The 24,257-nt window shown below is 43.8% G+C and overlaps 1 protein-coding gene across 2 annotated transcripts in view; it reads right to left on the bottom strand.

Moving 5' to 3' along the window:
* Positions 1 to 24,257, bottom strand: part of LOC122797858 (HMG domain-containing protein 4-like) — a 1,182,248-nt gene that overhangs the window by 52,815 nt on the left and 1,105,176 nt on the right. The window lies entirely within an intron of this gene.

Genomic DNA, 24,257 nt, shown 5'->3' with positions numbered 1-24,257 from the left:
TAGCTTTTTCTTCCATTTTCCGTAGTATCTCCTCAGCATTAGTACCAAATAATACATCCTTTAGTAAAGGAGCATCTAGTAGTTTAGCTTTAACATGATCAGGCAAGGTTTGTTCCCTAAGCCAGGCATGTCTACGAATGACTGATCCTGTAACAGCAGCTCTACTTGAGGCCTCTAGAGCATCATAGCCACATTGTAAGGTGTGCTTACCCACTTGTTCTGCACTATGCATCATATCCTGCAACTCCTTCAAATCTGGTTGTTCAGGTTGTGACATTTTATTCCTTAACTGTGATAACAGAAACTGCTGATATTTAAGCATATGGAACTGACAATTTAAGGCCCTCATGGCTAGGGTGGCCGAGGTATAAACCCTTTTTCCCCACCTTTCTAAGGATCTAGACTCTCTTTCGGAAGGTAATGGATTCTTAGCAGTAGAGGCCTTCATTCCCTTGGGGCCTTGAGAAATGGTTTCAGGGTCAGCATTATGGTTTTTGTAAAGAAATTGGTGTGAGTTAGGAACTCTGTAGTACCTATCAGGCTTGACTGGGGCAGGAGGCAGGGAATCCGGATTAAGGCAAGCCTCCGAGTAAACATCATCAAGTATGTCCAAGACAGGAGGAATCGCCAGAGGTCTGTGCTGAGGTAGCAAAAGAAATTCCCTAAGTCTTTTCTTGGAATCTGAAAAATCTTGGCCTTCCCAATGGAAGTGTTCCCTCAAGGTATGCAAGGTTTCCCGGAAAGAAAAATCCTCTGGGGAGATACAGAAGGAATGGACTGCTCTGCATCAGAATCTTCAAAAGGGAGTACGAGTGTTCCTCTTCATCAGAATGTTCTGAAATAATGGAGCCCTGGTCAGAAGAGGGAGAATCTTCCTCCACTCTGGTTCTCTTGTCCGGAGGGGGTTGGGAACCCCTGATAAGAGTAATTAAATCCTCAGCCATTTTGAGCATCTGCTTTTTAGGCATGGGACCTGGAGATGGGCCCTGTGCAACAGGCCTCTTGGGATGCATGGCTGGTTTGGACTTAGTAAAGGCCTTTATGGAAAAGGAAGATGAGGGTCTGAAGACACCATGGGTGGAAGTGGACCTGTCCACATTAAGAGGCTCAACACTCACAGTGGCTTCGGTAGCTGTAGTCAGGGTATGGGCCGAGGCACCTGCGGTCTCGGTTACAGAAGACACCGCCAGAGAAGTGTCGTCGGTAGTCAGGGGCTGCGTAGGCGCCTCGCTGAGAACCGGACCACGTGTAGTCGGTTTTGGCGTGGTGTCGGTGGAGACAGCGGACCTCACGTGTCAGTCTTTGTCCTTGCGTTTTTTGGACAAAACGGTAGTCGGAGATTCCGACGACATTTTATAATCAAAAGCTTTACCAAAAAGGTGCTGGGCGAACTCCGCCCGACGCTTAATAGTGCGTTTATTGAAAGTAGCACAAAAGCGACAGCCCGAGATGTCGTGGTCTGGACCTAAACAAGGTATACAGAGGGAATGGAAATCCTTATGCGGTATTTGCTTCCCACAAGAAATACAATTGTTAACTTTGTCTGACATCGGTCTGAGGCAAGAAAAGTTTCCCCAACGGGGTACTTAGCTTTAAAGAAGACTTCGGTTTCCAAATTTTCGTAATTTCAGGAGCTGGCCGACCGGCACTTGCGAACTGCTTCTGCTTCGGGCACCGCGCGGCAAAAAAGACTGAAGAAAATGGCGTCGGTTGTGTCTTATATACCCCTGTCGCACTGACGTCAGGAAAGAAAGCGATGACAACCGACGCCGGACCTAGACTTTGGAATTCGGCCGACCGAGGACCCGCCTGACAGCAGGAGAACCCATCTTTTATGACTGCAGCTGTATGCACGATGAACATCGAAAATTTCAGGAATTGGCCGACCGGCACTTGCGAACTGCTTCTGCTTCTGGCACCGTGCGGCAAGAAAGACTGATGTAATGGCATCGGCTGCATGTTTTATACCCCTGATGACCTGACATCATGAAAGAAGAAACAGCATCTGACACAGGAATCCAAGACTTTGATATTCAGGCTGGCTGAGGGCTACCTGCAGGCAGATAACCAAAATGTAATGACTGCAACAGAACATCTTAGACTTAAGGATATCTGTTGTCTCCACCAAATGATTTGTTTATTTTGACAAAGCCAGCACTGGGATTTGAAATGACAAAGGATGTTGGTACTGAGACCAGAAAGACTTCAGATACCACTGTATCTTTCTCATGTGGAGTCTTGTCAGGAGTATCATGAGAACTACAGAAGCCATGAGACCCAAAATTCTGAGGTACTCTCTTACAGTGACCAAAGCCTGAGTGGAAAACCTCAAAAATAGATAATGATATATTTTTCCTGTGGAAAAATATCCCTTTGAACTGAGGAGTCAGGCTGACATTCCAGGAACAGAATCCTCTGTGAAGGAGTCAAGAAAGAAGTCTGAATTTTCTCTTGGAATCTCAGCTTGTTAAGAAATTGCTCTCCCAAGAGAGACGATCCAAACACTTGGACAAAGACTCTGTGATGATAAGCAAGTCATCTAAATATAGAAAAATGTGGATACCCTGTAGCCTGCAATGAGCTATTACTGAAGTTAGACACTCATCACTCTTGGTGCAGTGGATAATCCAAAGGGTAAGGGAGAGAACTGATAAAGTGATCCAGACAAACAAAACCTTAAATGTCTGACGTCTGGACGAAAGGGGATGTGCTAAGTATCTTTTAAGTTTAGTGTATAAGAAAACTTGAAAGAGGAAGAAGGGTTAACAGGTTGCGAAGTGACATCATTTTGAATTTGGCCATTATCACAAAAAGGTTTAAGAAAGAAAGATTCAGAACTGGTCCCCAAGCATTTTCTTTCTATGGCACTAAGAACATCCTCGAATAAAAAACATTCCCCACTTGGGAAGGAAGAAAGTACAGTTGTGTACACTTAGCATATGTTCGAGTGTATTCACTGTTGCAGTCATTACATTTAGAGTAATCTGCTGGCAGGTTGCCCTCAGTCGACCTGATTAACAAAGTCTTGGGTCCTGCGTCGGTTGCTGTCCCTTCTTCCATGACGTCAGGTCGTCAGGGGTATAAAACATGCAGCCGACGCCATTACATCAGTTTTTCTTGACCCAGATGTCAGGTGCCCCCTAATGGGGAGCAAATAAAATTAAAAACACAAAAATATACCTCCAACCAAAAGCAAATACACCAAAAAGGCTTTTAAGCATAGTAAAAGAAAGTAGAGGTATAGAGAGAGAAAATTAGGGGGCTGGAGGGAGGATAACCAGGACTGCAACAGTGAATACACTGGAACATCTATATTTATGGTAAGTGTACACAACTGTACTATGTTCTTCATGTTTCACTGTTGCAGTCATTACATTTGGGTAAATTCCCAAAGCTATGGGTGGGAGGAGGAGTTTATACAGCATTAGGACCAGCTATAAGGCCCTGCAAGACAGCAGTGGCAAAGCCAGCTCTGGATTTAGAGAAAATAGGTAAATGATAATGCTTGGTGAAAGTATGTACAGAACTCCAGGTAGCAGCTTCTAGAATATCCCTTTTAGGAACACCTCTGAGAAAGGCTGCAGAAGTAGATGCAGCCCTGTTGGAGTGAGATCTGATCCCTTGGGGGATAAGTTTTCCATGGTGCTTATAGCAGAAATGAATGCAATGGCTTATCCATTTAAAAATGGTTTGCTTTGAAACAGCCTTCCCCTCTGCCCCTGCAGCAAATGCTACCAGCAATTGTTCAGATTTTCTTCGAGATTTAGTCCTGTCCAAGTAGAATGTAAGTTGTCTGTGCGCATCCAAAAAATGCAGAATCCATTCCCCTTTGTTCTGTGGATTGGGAAAGAAGGTTGGCAACTGAATGGACTGATTAACAGCCACACTGAAAACCATCTTGGGCATGAAGGATGGATTGGTCCTCAGAAATACCCTGTCCGCATGAAAGATGATGAAAGGCTCCACTGCCATAAGGGCCTGTAATTCAGATATCCTTCTAGCTGAAGTGATTGCTAAAAGGAAGGCTGTTTTCCAAGAAAGAAATTTTAAGTCTGCAGTAGCAGCTGGCTCGAAAGAAGGCAGACTGAGCTTCTCCAAAACAAAGTTAAGGTCCCAGGCAGGGGTAGGAGAGCTCTCCTGGGTGGTCTCAAGTTCTATGCCCCTCTGAAATACTGTTTGAGCAGGGGATGAGAGAAGAGGGGTGGGTTCTATGTTATAGTGAACTGAGATAGATGAAATGTAGATTTTACTAGAGGAAAAAGACAGGCCCTTGTGAAGCATCTCAGTTAAGTATTGCAAAGTCTGAGGTAAATTGGGCGCTGCTGTGCTCATCCCTAAAGATTGGTAACAGGCATAGAATCTTTTCCATTTGTCAGCAAAAGATTTTCTAGTACTAGGCCTTCTTGCCTCCACGATGACATCCATCACAGGTTTTCTGAGGGATGATAAAGGTGAATTTAAGTGATTAGCCTGGCTGCAAGATTTAATGTTGGAAGCTGAGGGTGCAGAATTTGGTTCTCCTGCTGAGAAAGCAAGGAAGGGGTCTGAGGCAGGTGCCATGGAGATATTTGTGACACACTGCGCAGGAGGGGGTACCAGTGTTGGCGTGGCCAGTCTGGAGCAATCAAAATCATTCTTGGTTTGTCATGTTTTACTTTTAGCAGAACACTGGAGAGCAGAGGCAGAGGGGGAAAGACGCAGACTGATAGGTTTTTCCAGCTGAAGGACAGAGCATCCACTTTCCAGGCTTCTTTGTGGGGAGTCCTTGTGCAAAATTTGTCCGACTGGTAGTTCTGGGGGGAGGCAAATAGATCCATATCTGGGCTCCCCCATTTGCTTGTCAACATGTTGAAAATCCGTGATTCCAGTTTCCACTCGTGTGGATCCATGAGATTTCTGCTTAGTCTGTCTGCCAGCGTATTCAATTTTCCTGGCAAGAATTGAGCTTGTAGGTGTACTTGGTAGCTCAAGGCTGTGTTCCACAATGCCATGGCTAGTCTGCAGAGGGGGTAAGAATGTGTACCCCCCTGCTTGTTTATGTACCACATAACCGTGGTGTTGTCCGTCTTTACCATTAGTTGTCCTGGAAGAATGTAGTCCTTGAAGGCTGTCAGAGCATTCTGTACAGCTAGCATTTCTTTTTGACTGATATGTAGGTGCATTTGATTTTGGTTCCATTTGCCCTGAATGCACTTCCTGCCAGGTGATCCCCCCATGCATAGTCTGATGCATCTGTAGTTAGGGTTTGGGCAGCAGGGGGTAGTGTGAATGGCAGTCCTTTGTTTTGGTGGCAGGCCTCTGCCCACCATAGGAATTCCAGGCGTAGGCAAGGTATGACAGGAATCATTGTTTCCAGGCTGTGACAATGTTGACTCCATAGACTTTTTAAGTACCACTGTAGTTTCCTCATATGCAGTCTTGCATATGGAATTAGAAGAATGCAGGAGGCCATGAACCCCAAGGCTTGCAGTATTTGTCTTGCAGACAGCAGGGTTTTTGTGGCCACTTGTTTGAAGTAAGTTACCAAATGAATTTGGTTCTCTGGCGTGAGGAAAGCCATCTGGGCAGTTGTATTCAAGCTTGCACCCAGGAATGTAATCTGTTGAGAGGGTACCAGTTGTGATTTATTTTCGTTTATGGTGTACCCCAGACAAGTTAGAACTCTTTTTACAAACGCCAAATGATTTAGAGGTATGCCCTGGTTTTCTGCCTGAATTAGACAATTGTCCAGGTATGGATATATTTGAATATTTCTTTGCCTGCAAAATGCAATAATTGGAGCCAGGCAAGTTGCGAATACCCTGGGCGCAGTAGACAAGCCAAAAGGCAGTGCAGAGAACTGATAATGCAAGTAGCCTGCTTTGAAGCGTAGGTATCTTCTGCAAGATTCCCTGATTGGGATGTGCAGGTATGCTTCTTTTAAATCTAGAGTTGACAACCAGGCATCTTTGCCTAGCATAGGAATTAACTGGTGAAGAGTCAGCATCTTGAATTTTGGAATGTCCAGAAAGGTATTTAGAGTAGACAGGTCCAAAATTGGATGCCATGATTTGTCTTTTCTGGGTACCAGTAAAAACCTGGAATAGAAACCTTGTTCCGTTTCCTCTTCTGGTACTAGTTGAATAGCCCCCATGTTTAAGAGGGAAAGTACTTGTTTTTGAGCCTCTGCCCACTGATTTGGGGGCAGGTCTGGCCACCCGTTTGGTGTTGGCAACGTGTGGAAATGAAATCTGTATCCCTGGGACACTATTTAAAACCCATTTGTCCTGGGTTATGAGTTCCCAATTCTTTGCATGAAGAGCAATGTTTCCCCCCCAAAGGGGTGGCTAAAAGGTAAGTACTTGGTAATTTTAAAAGGAAGTCATTGAGACTGCTTACCATAGGGGGGTGTCTTGTTATTTCCAGATTTGGAAGTGGAGGCCCCCCATTCCTTAGTTCTGAGAGTGCCCTGGAACTGAAACCTGGTGCTTTTGGTGTGTCTGGGTTTGGCTTGAGAGGATCTGGAAGGAGCTGGAAAAGACCAATTCTTAGTAGGCCAGTGTCTACTAAATCTTGGAGGTTGCACTTGTAAGAAATCTTTAACAGTTTGCATAGATTTAACTTTATCTTCCATCTTTTTTAGAACTTCTTCAGCCTTATTGCCAAACAGACCATCCTGATTTAAAGGAGCATCCAACAATTTTGCTTTAACATGATCAGGCAAAGATTGCTCCTTCAGCCAAGCATGCCTTCTAAGCACAGACCCAGTAACAGCAGCCCTGCAGGTGGCCTCTAAAGAATCAAAACCACATTGGAAAGTGTGTTTTCCAACTTGTTCAGCAGAATGCAATAAATCCTGTAAATCTTTATTTTCCACACAGTCAGGAATCAACATCATCTGCTGTTTAAGCAGTCCAATAATATGCTGTTGATATTTTAACATATGAAATTGGCAGTTTAAAGCCCTGATTGCCAAGGTTGCAGAAGTATAAACCTTCTTACCCCATCTATCCAGCGCCTTGGAGTCTCTATCAGAAGGGGTAGGATTTTTAGCAGTAGAAGCCGTAATGCCCTTGGGGCCCTGAGAAATGGTTTCTGGATCTGCAACAGAATTTCTGAAAAGGAACTTGTGGGACTCAGGAAACCTGTAGTATCTGTCAGGTTTACTAGAAGCCGGAGGCAGGGAATCAGGGGCCATACTGGATTCCGAAAACATATCATCAACAATGTCTAGTACAGAAGGTATAGCCAAGGGCTTATGCTGAGGTAGAAGAAGGAAATCCATAAGCCTCTTTTTTGAATCAGAAAATTCCTGACTTTCCCAGTGGAAATGCTCCTTTAAGGTATGTAAAGTTTTCCCAAAAGAAAAATCCTCAGGAGGGGAAGCAGAGGGAATGGAATCCTCTGCATCAGAATCCTCATAAGTAGGTATGGACAAATCCAGGTCATTAGAAGAGTCAGAACAAACAGAAACCTGATCAGAAGATTCATAATCAAGCTCAGCCCTAGGCCTCTTGGGGGGGGGGGGGGGGGTTGACTACCCCTGATTAGAGTAATTAGATCTTCAGTCATTTTGATCATTTGTTTTTTAGGCATAGGGGCCTGACGTGGTCAGGGCGTTGGTTTTTAGACATAGATTGAGATTTAGGCCTTAGTAATGAATGTGGAGTCTATTTAATATGCAAGTCTGTAGGCCTGAATACACTCTCAGAAGCTGGTGCCTGCACAGCTGCTCCGGACCCATCCAAGGTAGAGACATCCGCGGGTTCCATAGGTGAAGCCTCTCGCAACATACCAGACTCCGAATGGGTCTCAGTAGAGGCCTGCGAATCAGAAGTAGTGGGTATCAGGTGCTGCAAAAGTGCCTCAGTGAGTACCGGCGAACTGGCGACTGGCTTAGGAGAAGCGTCGTCGGCTGTTTCGGACCTCGGCAGCCTGTCTCTGTCTTTATCTTTGCGGTTTTTCAGAATCCCGGTAGTCTGATGGCTAACCAATGACATTTCTGGATAATTAAACCGAGAACCGAAATATTTAGCGGCAAAAATGTACCGACAACAGACAGTGCACTGATTAAATAAAGCACAAAACTGACAGCAAGGTACGTCGTGGTCAGGGCCTAGACAAGGAATACAGTACAAATGAAAATCTTTGACAGGTATTTGCTTTCCACAAGTAATGCAATTATTAACTTTTACTGACATTGGTAAGGAGCAAGAAAAAGTTTCCTCAACGGAGTACTTAGCTTTAAGTTGAAGAATTCGGTTCTGAAACTGGACAATGAAAATTTCAGGAGTCTGCTGACCGGCACTTGGAACTGCTTCTGCTTCGGGCATCGCACGGCAAGAAAGACTTATGTAATGGTGTCGGATGCATGTTTTATACCCCTGACGACCTAACCTGAAGGGACAGCAACCGATGCAGGACCCAAGACTTTGTTAATCAGGCCGACTGAGGGCAACCTGCCAGCAGATTACCCTAAATGTAATGACTGCAACAGTGAAACACAAAGAACATCTTGTTCTTTCATTCCGGGAGACAGCATGCGATGAAGAACCACAAGAAACAAAAACAATCTGATGTGGAGAATGATGAATGACCTCCTGGAAAAGAATAATTTCCTCAACCTGCCACCTGTAATTCTGATGAATGAACATCAGAACCCATTTGTCTTAAAATATCTGCTGCCAAAGAGAAAAATGGAGATTCCAACTTTCTGGAGAAAAAAGGGGCCACAGTGGGAGGGGATCACAATGTCTCTTGAAAAATCATCCAAACTTATTTTGGGAGGTCAGAGTTTTTTTTTTTTTGGAACCTCCTTGCCATTTCTTGTTAAATGTCTGTTTACCTGTATTTTGCTGAGACAATTTGTTCTGCTTTTTTTCAAAAATTGTTTGAGGAGTTACAGAATCCCTTAGAACATTTGAAAAAGGAGGGGTGAAAAAGTTTAGAGATCCCTTGGATCAGCTAATCCCTTTTCATCGCACTTTTTGATCATCTTTGCAGCAAAGGGGACGATAAAAAGAAGTTGTGTACCTACCATAACATTCCATGTTAGTTGTCTTCATCTCGCCTTCTTTCTTGCTGGTTGCAATCGGAGCCGATCCTCTGCTCCGACTTGGCCATCTTCTATAGCTCGAGAGCTGTTTACTGGCTCAAAGCTACCCCTTATCCCATGATGCCTAGCGCTAGCTACCCAGATCTCATTTGAAATAGCTAACCGCAGACATAGCTATAGAAAGGATCCCTCTAAACAAAAGGTCAATCATACCTGTCCTATTCTCTAAGTCAATAGAGGAAACGAACCAGAGAATACTCAGCCAGTGAAATCTGAAGTCCTCTCAGTCCAATAGGATAGGGGGATGGAGGGGGGGACGCAAGAAAGAAGGCGAGATGAAGACAACTAACAATGAACGTTATGGTAGGTACATAACTTCTTTATGTTAAGTTGTCAATCTCACCTTCATTCTTGCTGGTTGGGACAGCGTCCCTAGCACCTACAATCCTGGGTGGCTCATTGGAACAGACTCTTCAGAACAGTGGAACCAAAGTTAGCTCTACTCCTGGAGACCAAATCCAACTTCTAATGAGAAATAAAGGTATGAGGATTTGCCCATGTAGCGGCAGCACAGATAGAGTCTATGGGCAACCTAGACTGGAAAACTACAGAGATGGCCAAGGCCCTAGTAGAATGACCCTTCGGTTTGATAGGCAAGTCTTTGTTCCTTAGTTGATAGATAAAGGTAATAATGTGAGACAACCACCTGGATAAGGTCACTTTAGAAACTGGGAGACCCTGTTTGCCTCGAGCATAGGAGAGGAATAGTTGGTCAGACTTCCTAATATCCTTTGTCCTATGTAGGTAAAAACGCAATTGTCTATGAACATCCAATTGATATAACTTGTATTCTGCCTTGTTGGTGTGGTTAGGAAAAACACAGGTAGGTCTATGGATTTATTCAAATTATTTTCTGAGCAGACTTTCGGAAGAAAGGAGGGATTAGTCCTCAGACCAACCCTGTCCTTATGAAATACTAAGTATGGAGGAAGGGCACATAGTGCCTGAAGAAGTTCAGAGACTCGTCTGGCTGAAGTAATAGCTACCAGAAATAGAGTCTTCCAAGATAGAAACTTAATGGAGCAGGACGCAGCAGGTTCAAAGGGGGGCATAATCAAGGATGATAGTACCAGATTAAGGTCCCATGGAGGAGGGGGATCTCTCAATGGGGGTCTAAGGAGAGTAGTCCCTCTTAGAAAGACTTTACATAGCTTATGAGATATAATGTTTGCATTAGACCACCCCACATGAAAATTTGCCGCTAACTGAACTCTGACTGTAGCAGAAGCGGATCCCGAATGAAAGAGTTCTGTTAAGAACTCCAAGATTTCATGGAGAGGGGCTGTGAAGGGATCTATGTTCCTGGCCTCTGCCCAACAAGAAAAATGCTTCCATTTGCTAGCATAAGTCCTTCTAGTGGCAGACTTATGGGAGGAGACAATAATGTTGTGTACTGCCAGGGAAATGCTGGGAAGCCTGGCTAAGGTTGGAAGTAGAGCAACCAAGCTGTAAGCTGGAGTGTTTGAAGAGACTGATGCAGCCCTCCTGATTGATGGATCAGTAGGTCTGGAATTGGATCCAGAGTCCAGGGCTGCTCGAGAAGGTAACGATGCAGGAATGGGAACCATATCTGTCGAGGCCAGTAGGGGGCAATGAGGATCATCTTGCAACCCAACGAAATTGCTTTCTGTATGAGTTTTGGTATCAGGGGAAATGGAGGGAAGGCATAAAGAAGTCCCTGGGGCCAATCGTGGACTAGACCATCTCTGGGAGAGTGGCCTGGAAGCGGAAGAAGGGAGAAGTAGTTGCTGCATTTGGTGTTGAAGGGGGTGGCAAAATGGTCGCAGCAAGGCTGTCCCCATTTGCTGAAGATCAGATCTGCAACTACCTGACTCAGAGACCACTCGTGAGGCATGAGAATAGCTCTGCTGAGCCTGTCCACTATGATGGAAGTCCCAGGGATGTGCGTCGCAATCAGAAATCGTTGGGAGGAAATCGCCCACTGCCAGAGTCTGAGCGCTTCTCGACATAGGGGGTAGGACCTGGTTCCGCCCTGCTTGTTGATGTACCACACCACTGACATGTTGTCCGGCTGTATTGCAATGGCCCCAGAAGGGAAAGAGTCCTGAAGAGCTTGCAAAGCTAGGAGCACGGCTCTCATTTCTAGGACGTTTATATGCAGATGGTACTCGTGAGTCTGCCAAGTGCCTTGGACTGTCCTTCCTTGATAATGCCCCCCCCCCCCCAATCAGGGAGGCGTCTGTGGTCACTGTAGCAACCGGAGGGGGCTGAATGAAGGGTCTGCCCTGAGTCACTAGAGGGGAGATCATCCACCAGAAAAGGTGTCTTTTGCATGCTTCTGTAATCATGATTATATGAGACATGGGGAGCTGCTGGAAGGACCACTGTGTGAATAGAAGCCACGCAAGGATTCTCGTGTGAAAACGGGCCAGGGGTTATCAGAAGAAATGCCGCTGCCATAGAGCCTAGAGTTTGAAGGACATACCTGACTTGTACCCTTTTTACATTGCATGAGGAATTGAACTTGCTGGTGAATTGTGAACACCCTGTCCGAAGGTAGCTTTGCGTACATGCTCCTTGTGTCCAAGTCTGCTCCTCTATAGGTAATAGATTGACAGGGCAACAAGGCAGATTTTTCGAAATTTATAGTAATGCCCATCTGAGAGCAAATTAAAATTGTGTAGTCCATAGCTTGAAGAAGTTGATGCCTGGTAGTAGCAGTGAGGAGCCAGTCGTCTAGATATGGAAACACCTGGAATCCTTGACGACTTAGGTGAGCCGTGACCACTGCCATACATTTGGTGAACACCCTGGGGGCTGTGGTGAGACCAAAGGCCAGAGCTCTGAACTGGTAATGACTGGCTCCCAGCCGGAAGTGAAGGTACCTCCTGGAGCATCTGTCCATCTTGATATGATAGTTGCACAAACTCCACTCCATACACCTTCAGATAGAAACAACTCTGATCCAAAACAATACCAAAACAGCAAAATCTTCAGAAGTCAGGAATCGAAAAACAGGAACCAAAGTCAAATCCAAAAGCAAATTCTTTATTCTCCAGCGCCTCTGTGTAACCACCTTTCAAGAGTATACATTCTCACTGAAAGAATGGATATATATATACTCATAGCAATTAATTAAACAATTAATTAAACAATTATGTTCAAAAAAGTTTTAAAGCAGACACCTCCAGTTTATTTCATTATTCAGTCCACAGGGTGTCATTGTATTGTATTTCAAAATAAAAATACTTTCCTTATATTGTAAGTTATATTTCAAAGCATTTTCATCATTACAAAGACATTTCACACTTTCTAAAACTGTTCCTGTTAAAAATGAAGCATCACTATTATGATAAACACTAAAATGTGTGGCAATACATTTATTTTCCCTTTTATGTCTTATGTCTCTAATGTGCTCACCTAACCTAATACGAAACTCTCTTTTAGTTTCACCTATATAATATAATCCACAGGGACAGTGTAAAGCATACACAACTCCCTTGCTTCTACAGGTAAAACTATCTCTTACTGAGAACCTAATGTTGTTAATATAATTAAATGTTCTAACTATATTCCTACAAACACTGCATCTACTGCAACATCTTGTACCAAATTCACTTAATGGTTTTGGTAAACAAAATTTTGGCATTACAAATTTACCATGTACCACCATATCTTTCAAATTTCTTCCCCTTTTATAGGAGAATAAAGTTTTTTGTGGCAAAATGTGCATCAACACCTTGTCTTTCACTAAAATTCCTCTACATCCTTTATGTCTCCACTTTTTACATTATATGTAGAGACAAAATAAATATCCTTACAAATGTTATCACTGGTTGCCAGATGATATTTCTTATAATGGTAATGTTCACCCTTATTACATTTATTCCTTACCATATTATTCTCCTTTTTTACCTTCATAAGGGCATTTTCTAAAATATTCACACTGTACCCTCTTTTCAAAAACATATTATATGTGATATCCCATTCCCTTTGTAACTAGATGCATGAAGGTATTGATTACCATCTATAAACTTCCTATGTATATTTGATATAATTTTACCATGTTCTGTACACTCCAAAACAAGATCCAAGAATATTACTTTGTTTCCCTTCTGTATTCCATCAAATTCTAACCCAAATGGGTTACCATGCAAGTCTGTCAAAAATTCATTAACTGAATCAAAACCACCATCACAAATAAAAATCAAATCATCTATGTAACGAAAATAAAATAACACATTACATTTCATAAAATTTAACTCAAATAGAAATTTCCTTTCAAAAAAATTCATAAATAAATTGGCATACATGGGGGCAAAAGCTGCCCCCATTGCTGTACCTTGTTTCTGCCGATACAAAACATCATTAAAAATAAAATAATTATTCTTTAAACAGAAATCCAACAAATCTACTATGAAATCAACAGAAGGGTTGTCTTTTAAAGAAGATCTCACTGCATTGAGGCCATCATCATGTCTAATAGAGGTATATAGACTTTTAACATCCATAACCAACCAATACATTTTGTTGTTCCAAGAGATAGAGGATATTTTGTTTAAAAATTCCATACTATCTTTGATGTAAACTGGAGATTTAACTACATATGGTAAAAATATTCTATGTAAAATCAAACCAGTGTTATGTAGGAAATAGTTGCAGGCTGAAATAATGGGTGACCTTGGGGGTTATGTAAGTTCTTATGTATTTTGGTAAACAAAAGAATACAGCTAGGTCCTTTCTATCATTATCTAACCTATTCCTCACATCCTTCTCTGTAAAAAAACCCAGCCTGACTCCCCTGTCCAACATGTGTTTAAATTTTGTAACAGCCTTTTGATAATGAATCATATTGCTTCTTTCATATGTTGTTTCATCCTGCAAATGATTCATACACATCTCAAAATATTGCACAACACTCATTATAACAATTTTGTTTCCCTTATCGGAAGGTTTAATAATAATATCCTTCCTGTCACATAATTCTTTTAAAGCACTCCATTCTTTATAAGTTAAGTTATATAAACTATTACATCTATTCAATTTCATATTTCTACATATATTCTCACATTCAAATTTAATCATGGAGCCATAATGAATAGCTCTCTGGTTAATAAAAGGCAGAATAAATTTGTTAGAAGAAGCTACATAAGACATATCTATTGCATTGCCAACAATAGGAAATTGCACATCATCATTACTTATACATTCATCACATGAATAAAAACTATCCTCAGATTCACATGAAGAAAAGCCTCCATGTGCAGAATTAAAACATCCTTGGTCCCTGCTAAAATGAACTTTCAAATGTATCTTCCTAAGAAATTTAAAAATATCTTGCTGTATCAAATATTCTTTAGGAAAACAGTAGGTATAAACTTTAAACCTAAACATAACACAGCAAACTGTTCATCAGACAAATCACAACCAGATAAATTTAGAACAATACTTTTATCATTAAAGTCATTACTGTTTAAATTTCTTGTTGTTATATTGTTGTCCATACCTCCGATTCTGACGAAAATTGTCAGGTTGATTGAATTTCTGAACAGAGACATCTTCTTGCTCATAACTTCTCAGGCGTTTCTGTCCCTGTTGAAATGTTCGTTCCTGATGCTGCAAGCCTCCATTGTTAAACTCCTGTTGCATCCTACATGGTTGTGCTGGTTGAGTATATATATATCCATTCTTTCAGTGAGAATGTATACTCTTGAAAGGTGGTTACACCGAGGCGCTGGAGAATAAAGAATTTGCTTTTGGATTTGACTTTGGTTCCTGTTTTTCGATTCCTGACTTCTGAAGATTTTGCTGTTTTGGTATTGTTTTGGATCAGAGTTGTTTCCATCTTGATATGATAGTACGCATCCTGGAGATCTATGGAGCACATCCAATTGTCCTGACCCAGAAAGGGTAGAATGGACTGTAGCGTGACCATCCGAAACTTTGTTCTTTGAACAGACTTGTTCACTCTGCTGAGATCCAAAATAGGTCTCCAGTCCCCTGTCTTTTTTGGTACCAAAAAGAACCTTGAGTAAGTTCCGGATTCGTATTAGTCTGCCGGGACTTCCTGGATGACTCTTTTTTTCTAGCAGTTTTGAAACTTCTATAACTGCTTGGTCCCTCAGATTGGGTGGAACATCTGGGGGGGACTTGCGTGACGGTAAAGGGGGTTGAAAGAATGGGATTCTGTAACCTCCGGATATGACTGAATGTGCCCATTTGTCTTGCGTTAGGTTTAGCCAGGCCTTTGGGTACATTGAAAGTCTTCCCCCGACTGCCTCCAGAGGCGGACAGTCGGGCAACACTTCAGGGATGTTGGAAGGGCTTGTCAGAGAAAGATTCTCTGCTGCCCTGGTTCTGTGGACCCCCTCTGCCACGAGGGCGGCGTCTGTTATTATTATTTCCTCCCCTGCCCCTGGAGGAAAAATCACCATGTGTGTCAGGCGAAGATCCCTGGGATTTCCAAAACCCCATTTTCCCACTCTTCTGACCCTTGGGATATGGTCTGGAAGGAATGGAAAAACGGACTCCCACAGCAGAGAGAGTCTTGCCCTTCCTGCTCACACCTAGTGAGAGTGTCTTTCACCTGTGGTCCAAAAAGAAAGGAACCGTCAAAGGGAGTGTTGGTGAATGACTCTCTAAAGGGTTCCGCAAAGTTACACAGCCGCATCCATGCATGTCTCCGAAGTGCCATGCCTGTGCCTGTGGCTCTACTCGCACCATCGGCTGCATAGGAAATGAGCCTCATGGAGGAGTTGACTACTGAGTTAAGGGTTGTCAGGTGAGAAGCCACTTTAGGCTGAGCCCCTTCAACTGATGGATCCTGAAGGGTATCTCCGAGCTCTTTCAGGAGATCCCTCTGAAGTCTGGTGAAATGGCATAAGTAGTTCAGTGACCTCATGAAGAAGGTCGCTGAAGCAAACATTCGCTTCCCGTATCTGTCCATGGTCCTGGACTCCTTGTTAGGAGGATGGACAGAGGAAGAAGTTTCCACTAACTCCTTTTTAGTGGCAAGGAACTGCCTTGTCTGGGGGAGCAGTGATAAACATGCTTGGCCTCCTCGGGGTTGGTTCCACTGTATCCGGGGCTGACCAAGCCCTTCGAGCCACCACTGACATTAGTGGATCGAAGGGCGGAGAAACCCAGGAGGTGGAAGGTCGGGAACCGAACGCATCCAGGAATATGGATTCATCCTCGGTAGGGGCAAGGGTATTCCAGTTCCCCCTCTGCTTAAGCATTTTTAGGATGTCCACGAAGGAAACATCTCAGAGGGGGATCTCGGGGACCCTTCCGATTCTTCCAAATTCGTATCTGAAGTGACAGACTCGGAGGAGTCAATGTGCTTCCTCTTGCACTTCTTCTTCCGAGGGGGCTCCTCTGAATGATCAGGGGAGGCCTCGGAAGAAGAGGAAACACCCAATGGGGTGCCCTGGAGCGCTGGTTCCCCACGCTTGGGGTCTGGAGGAGGGACAGAGGTTGATGCAGGCACTACGGGGGACGGAGCTAGTGGGGTCGAAGGTGGAGCTGACTGAGAGGCCAACACACTCCTCATAACATCGAAGGCGTGCCTGCCATGATGGAGAGAAGGCTCCGGCTGCGAGGAAAATGGAATCCTCCTCCGCACCGAGGGAAATGGCTCCGAGGCCGATGTAGGAGCCGAGCTCACCTGCGCCGACGCTCTGAGGGGGAGAGCGGGGCTGGACAAGGGTCCGATGCCACTTGCCCCCTCGGAGCCGACGAGGGAGTCTCGGTGCCCAGATCCCTCGACGGAAGGCACCATCGATGGGATTGGAGCCGACAACGTATCCGAAGGAGAAATCGTAATTGGAGCTGACGGTTCCACGACTCGAACCCCAATAAACTCCGTCTCCGAACTCAATGGAGTCGGAGGAGGAACATCGATAGAAATGGACGGAGCCGACAGCTGATGAGGAGGGCTGGACAACATTTTGGCCAGTGCTTGCGACTTCAACAACCTACTGACCACTCTCCACGTTGTGGTCAGAGAGCCTAGAGGACCGAGAAGAATGTGAAGATCTATGACTACGGTCACTCTGCAAAAGGGGGGACCAAGGAGCCAAAAGAATAAACTCTACCGAAGGGGACCTCGGCCTTTTTTGGGTCCTTGACAGCTTCAAGGGTACTAGTGAAGCCGACGAGGAAGCAGTCTCCTCGGTTCCAGCCGGGACCGAAGAGGTAGTAGGCAAGGCTGGGGCCAATGATGGCTCCGAGCTGGGAGCCGACGATTTGGCCGGTTTAGGGGATTTCACTGGCTGAGCCTTGGCCGGTGAATCCTGAGGCTTGAGAAGACCTCTCAAAATAAGTTTATTCTTGCGCCCCTGCAGAACTCTTGGGCTAAATGCATGGCAGATAGAACAAGAGTCCTGCAAGTGCACTGTGCCTAGACAATACATGCAAGAAGTGTGCCCATCTGTCAGAGACATCTTCTGACAGCATGAGTCACACTTCTTGAATCCCGACACTTTGGATTCTTTAGACATATCCAGAAAAAAGAAAAATCACAACTCTAAACTACTTTGGCCAACAGGCCAGCAACACTAAGAAGTAAAAACAGAACACTACCACAAAAAAACACAACATAAGATAGATTTTTGTTTTTTAAGACTAGGAATTCTCTAATTCAAACGGCTACCTAACCAAACGACTAAAACGCTACTACAGGGGGGAAGGGGGGGGGGATGGGAGATCTCTCTAAATTAAACGAGTTCTAAGGGGGGGGGACTACAATACACTAAGCACACTAACTAAATTTACTAGATATCACTATAAAATAACAACAATTACAATCCAAAAAACCCTAATCTGACAAAAAAAGGCAGATTAATAAAGTTATACAAGCCTTAGCCAGTAACCATGAACCTCGCAGCTGAGGCGACAAATGAAATCTGGGTAGCTAGTGCTAGGCATCATGGGATAAGGGGTAGCCTCGAGCCAGTAAACAGCTCTCAAGCTATAGAAGATGGCCGAGTCGGAGCTGAGGATGGGCTCCGATCCCAACCATCAAGAATGAAGGCGAGATTGACAGCTTAACATCTATCTATCCACAGGGGAATTTAAAATGTCATTTTTATCATCTGTGAGGTTCTGAAAATGCAGCCATGCAAACCTCCTCAAAACAGTACCTGTGGCCATAACCCTGGAAGTATCAACGAGTCATACACCCTGTAAACAATGAGCAGTGACCTGTGCAAAAGAAGTAACTAGATTATTTAAAGCAGATTTTCCCCACAAGAAGAAATGCAGATAAAACATTCCTCAAACTTTTACAATTACAGCAAACTAACATTTGAGCCTGACAATTCAAAATTCTAAAAAAAATCAAAGCTGCAAAAGTGTACACTTTTTTCCTATACTTATCAATAATATTCTCTACCTTATCAGAAAGGGTAGGATTGGAATTAACTAAATGTTCAGCAGAAGCTATAGTTGTTGGGACAGATCTGGGAATCGTGGATAGAAACATAAAAGACCAAGGAACCTTATATATCCTATTTGTCATTTTTTGGGACAGGTGGCCATCAGTAAAACTGCAGTAACACACAGATCTTCTAAAGCAGACAGAAAGAAAGAATAGGTGCAGGTTTTAGAAATTTAGGTACTTACGTATTATCGCAACCACAGCTTTTCTGCACTGACAGCATTCTCGGTTACATTCCATTCTTAACTGAAACATTGTGCTGCCGAGAATGCTGTCAATGCTGCCAATTTCGTGGTTGCAATACGGAGCAGCAAATCAATTATACCCTGACTCTCCTGAAGGCAATGGAGAAATGATAGCCTACGTTTCTGAACAGGGCTGACTAGACATTTACTGCTCAGAATCTCTGGTTGTGTTACGGTGCACTAAAATAGTTTGGTTAGGTGGCACCTGTTTATTTCAAACCATGTCGCTTTGCAATAAACATTTTCTACAACCATCAAAATTACTTAATCCTTAGACACCCTCAAAGGTGGGTGTGCAAGTTTGCACAAAACATATGCTATAACAAATGCTTATTATCGCCTAAAATTGTCCAAGGCAGGTAAACTCATTATTCACAATACGCTCCTTGTTTACAAATACAATGGAGGTTCCTATTTGCAATAGTTGTTTAAAGAAGTTTGCATATACTCCCCACAACCCGTGTTCCTCGAAAACACTCAAAACATTACTTTGTCGAGAACAGGCCTTCCACAATCAACCAACTACCACTCGCTGGTGCCACATAAAACCACAGCTGTGATTTTCACTGACAGCTGGACCTGAGACCAGTTTCACAAAGATTAATGAAATGACACTATGTCGAGCCTGTACAACTTGGGCCCTGTTACAACAGCAGGTCGTGGCTCCAGCAGACCACTTGGTGATCACTGCAACATACTTAACAATTGCAGCTTCTCAATTTATACACGCACAAAAAACGAAATTGGTACTTATGTATTATCGCAAACACAGCTTTTCTGCACTGACAGCATTTTAGGCAACATTCCGTTCTAATGTGAAACATCATGCTGCCGAGAATGCTGTCAATGCAGAAAAGCTGTGGTTGCAATAATACGTAACAAAATTTATTCTACAACAATTCATAGTATTATCTGATGGACTGAGAAACCTACGTTTTTCCACTGAAAACACTGGCACATTCTACTAACAGTCCCAAAAAAAGAGAACCCCCTACAGGAAGAATTAGGAATTGAGTTCTCAGAGTCTGAATCCGAAATCTGAGGAGAAAACCCTGTATCTGTTTCATCATCTTCCTGTTCAGATTCAGAATCTTGAATTTTTTCAGGAAAAGAGATATCCCTCTTTCCAAGAAAAGCACTGCAGTGTAAAATCTTACCATAGCAGTAAATGCCCTTCTTTTCACTGTTGCAATATTCTTCACTGAAGGGATCTCCTGCCAAGGATAGCCCAATGTCCGTCCAGTATACCAACCACTTTAGATTTTACAGGCACTGTATGTCACACACATGCTCAAGTAAAGTGTAGGACATAAAGGTAATGTACAGATGCAATTACTCAGACGTGAATTGCCACAGAAGTAACAAAATACCCACACGGGCAATGAAGAACATATATATCCAGAAGAAAAAAGTTCAGAAGGAAAAGGAAGTAAGAGCCCGTTGCCAGGAGGGTAACAAAAGACAGGGACAAGAGCCATAACAGAGGGGAGAAGGAGGAGGGACAGAATACTGAAACAGTAAGGAGAAAAATATCTATTGTTAAGATTTTACACAGCTTTAATATGTCTTCCATATCACTGTTGCAGTATTGTTCACTGAAGGGACAGTACAAGAGCTAAGAAGACTGGGAGGAGGAAGGCAGAGAAGAGCCCTCTACAAACCTATGTAGAACTTCCCTGGCAAAATCTGCCCTAGCCCTGGAAACAGTATCTAATTTATAACACTTTGTAAAAGTATAAACAGAGGACCAAGTAGCAGACTCAAGGATGGAATTGGCGTCCAACCCCTTGAAAAAGGCACCAGAAGAGGCAACTGCCCTAGTAGAATGTGCCTTTACAGATGAAGAAAGAATTTGACATGAAGGGAATAACAAAAAGAAATGGCCTTAAAGATCAAGGTGGAGAAGGTTTGCTTGGAGACAGCTAAACCAAAAGTCCTGGAATGAAATGAAACAAAAAGTTGCTCAGATTTACGAATAACCTATGTTTTATCCAAATAATAACTTAGGTTTATAGATTCATAGGTAAGCACTAGGCTACCTGCCCAAGGGCATTTAAAAGCCTAGCCAGTGTGTTAGCTTTCACCACCCCTTTAGATTAGTTCCCTGTGCTTCTGACCAGCAGAGCCATTAGTTCCCTGCGCCTCTGTCCAGCAGAGCCACTGCAGTGATCCCCGGGGTAAATTTTTTGTTTCCCATCCACCCGTCAAGGTTTCTCTTGAAGAGTGCTAGTGAGTGGCTCTGCCTGATGTATATTGGAATCTTGTTCCAAAGCATGGGTCAGGAATCTATCCCTCTAGCATGTCCTATTTATTGTTGTGGTAAGGTTTATATCCCTAGAGTGTGTGGCTCTCAGGGATTTGTTTTTTTTTTTAAGTGGAGCATATCCATCAATTCTGGGTTGGACATGGCCTTGTATGTCAAGCAGAGATCACCTCTGAGTAAGTAGTATGCAACAGAGTACCAGCTGGAGTTTCTTTAGTCGGGCTGCATAGGTCCATCTGTTTGAGGCCAGTAATCCTCTTGGTGAGGTACTTTTGTGGTTTTTCCAGCTGTTGCTGGGGTCTTGTAAGGTACATCCCAAATGGAGCGTTGTATTCTATAATGGGTCTAGTAACTGATGAGTAGAGAGGCACAATAACCTCCTTTGTTCTGGATGAGAACCCTTTTGAGATTAGGTGGGCCACGTAGAAGGATTTTCTAACCACCTTGGCAATATGATTATCAAAGGAGAGATTGCTATCTACTTGGGTCCCCAGATCCCTTATTACTTTTTCTGTATTTAGGGGACTACCACCTATGTGGTAGTTTGCAGGTACTTTGTTTTTTCCAAAGGGGATGACTATGCACTTTTTGGCATTCAGCTTGAGGCCATGATTTCGACACCAGGTATCCGTCTCAGTGAGACCCTTCTGGAGGGTGTCTGTATCAGCCGGAGAATCAATTATGGCCCGTAGTTTGCAGTCGTCTGCGAACTTGGTCAGCCAAAGTCCTCCTGTGCTTGCCTGTACCTCTGAGAAGTATATTCCGAACAGGAGTCCTAGGACCGAGCCCTGGGGGATGCCACTTGTAACTGGTTTAGAGTCGGACCTACAGTCTGCTACTCTCACCGTGTGGGTTCTGTCCGTGAGCCAATTTGCAACCCATCTCGTGACATAGGGGTTAATGTTCAGGTTGGTGGGTTTGTCTATAACACAAGAATGGGGAATGGTGTTGAAAGCCTTTGCGAGGTCTAGGTAAGCTGAGTGGACCTCCTTACCCTCATCTAATGCCTTGGTAACTGTCACAAAGAAGTCCACCAGGTTTAGGAGGTATGATCTGCACTTAACAAAGCCAAACTGGGTGGGGTCCAAACTTTGGAGGTTCCCAATGTCTCTGTTAACGAGTTCCATGATGATATGCTCGATTGCCTTGCAGACCACTCTAGTCAGGCGTATAGGGCGATAGTTCCCGGGGTCCGTTGTGGCGCCACCTTTGTGGAGTAGGATAACTGTTGCTGTGCACTACTCTGTGGGTATGTAGCCTGTAGAGAAGCTGAGTTTGAACAGTGTGTTTAGGTGAGGGGTTAGTTCATTTTGGAGCTCTTGTAAGACACAGCCTGGGACACTGTCTGGTCCCATTGAGGCTGTGTTTTTGGCTTTGGATAGGGCTGTTTTAACCTGTGTGTCAGTTATTGCCAGGGCCTTGCATTCTTCTGGTATGGTTATGGGCCCTTTAGGGAGGTGAGAAGAGTGTGAAGTTTGCACTGAACCTGTCTGCCAAAATGTTGGCAATATCAGTCGGTTCAATGTATTTTGTGCCATTCTGCACCAACTCAGAGTAGATCTGAGAGTTTCCACTTAGGTTCTTGACATAGCTAAAGAATGCTTTGTGGTTATCTTTGGAGTCCTTGGCAATTTTTCTTTTGAAGCTAGCCTTGGATGATTTAATGAGGGATCATAGTTTCTTGCTGATACTGATCAGGGATGTCTTTCCTTCTAGGGATTTTGCTCTTATCTGTACTAGTTTCCTCCTCCTATTGTAGAGCCTGTTTATGGCAGGAGTCCACCAGACTGGTTTCCTTTTCTTGGAGGAGTGAGTCTTGGTTTAACTTGGGATAGCATGATCCATGCATTCCTTCAGATAATCGCAGAATGCCTCTGTATAGGTTTCAGCAGCTTGGACAGCACTGTCCATTGGCGTGGGGGCTGTGAACCTTTCCACCTCAGTCTTAAGCAATGTGAAGTTTGCTTTTGAAAAGTTTTTCACAGTGGTTTCCTTGACTGGGGTTGGGGGCGGAATGTGGACATCCAGAGTGATTAGTCTATGGTCTGATCTAACCAGCGAGGTGTTAAGTCAGGTATGGAACACCGGTCGCCCATGTTGGTGATGACCAGGTCCAATATGTTGTTCCCTCTGGTGGGGGTGCTGACCAGTTGATCTAGGGCATTCAAGTTTATAAATTCTAGAAAGCATTGGGCAAGGGAGTTAGTACTGGAGTAGTTTTCACAGTTTATGTTTGGGTAGTTGAAATCACCCAGTATTAGGGTGTTTGGTAGGACCTTCATATTTCCCAGTGTCTCCAGAAATGCGGAACGGGGGTCCTGGGTCATGGTGGGTATTCTGTAGCAAGCTACAATTTGGATTGCAGTTTTGCCCGTTAGTTGCAGTTGGATGATCTCTGATGCATCGTGCTGCGCCACTAACCTGGAGGTGTGAGTATCCTTGATGAATATGGATACACCCCTGCCTTTTGTGGTTCGGTCCGGGTTCTGTGGCCAAAAGGTATGGTATGAGTCATAGCCTGGTAGTGCTGGGGTGCTCTCTGGAGCCTTAAACCAGGTTTCTGTTACTGCACAGATATCAATGTTCTCCAAACTGCGGAGTGCCTCGAGTGCGTGCATTTTGAGGTTTAAACTTTTGGCATTGAGTAGCATTACCCTCAGTTTTTGGTTACTTGTGCTATTTACGGTGGTGGGTTTGTCTTTTGAGCCTTGCCTAAAAAGGCACTATGGGGGCGGCAAGAGCCTTTGCCAATATTCGAAAGCCTAAGGGTGACAGGTGCAAGCCACCTCTTGCGAAGAAACGTGGCTTGACGAGCATGTCATATCTGAGCTGTCCCCGCAGGTCCAAGGACTAGAGAACCTTCTCACTGGCAGAAGGCAGAGAAGGAAAAAATGAAGTTGACTAGACTGATTAATGGACAATTTTGTAACCACCTTGGGCATAAAAGAAGGATTAGTATGAAGAAACACCCTGTCTCTGTGAAAAATTAAAAAAGCAAGAATAGTCATAGAAGCCTGAAGTTCAGACATTCTCTTGGCAGTAGCAACAGCTAACAGCAGAACAGTCTTCCAAGTACAAAGTCGCAAGGAAGCTGAACAAACAGCTTCGAAAGGAGCAAGAGTCAATTTTTCAAAAACAAAACTGAGTCCCAAGGAGGAGAAATAGGCTTTTGCTGGGGCCTGCTACAAAAGATACCGTTAAAAAATTGCTTGACTTCAAACAGATGCCAAAGGAGGGTTCAAGGGCAGACAAGAA

The sequence above is a fragment of the Protopterus annectens genome, chromosome 1.part0, assembly GCF_019279795.1.
Source record: "Protopterus annectens isolate FY-2018-M chromosome 1.part0, PAN1.0, whole genome shotgun sequence".
NCBI lineage: Eukaryota > Metazoa > Chordata > Ceratodontiformes > Protopteridae > Protopterus > Protopterus annectens.
The sequence above is the reverse complement of the archived record's forward strand: the minus strand, read 5'-3'. Positions and strand labels throughout refer to the sequence as shown.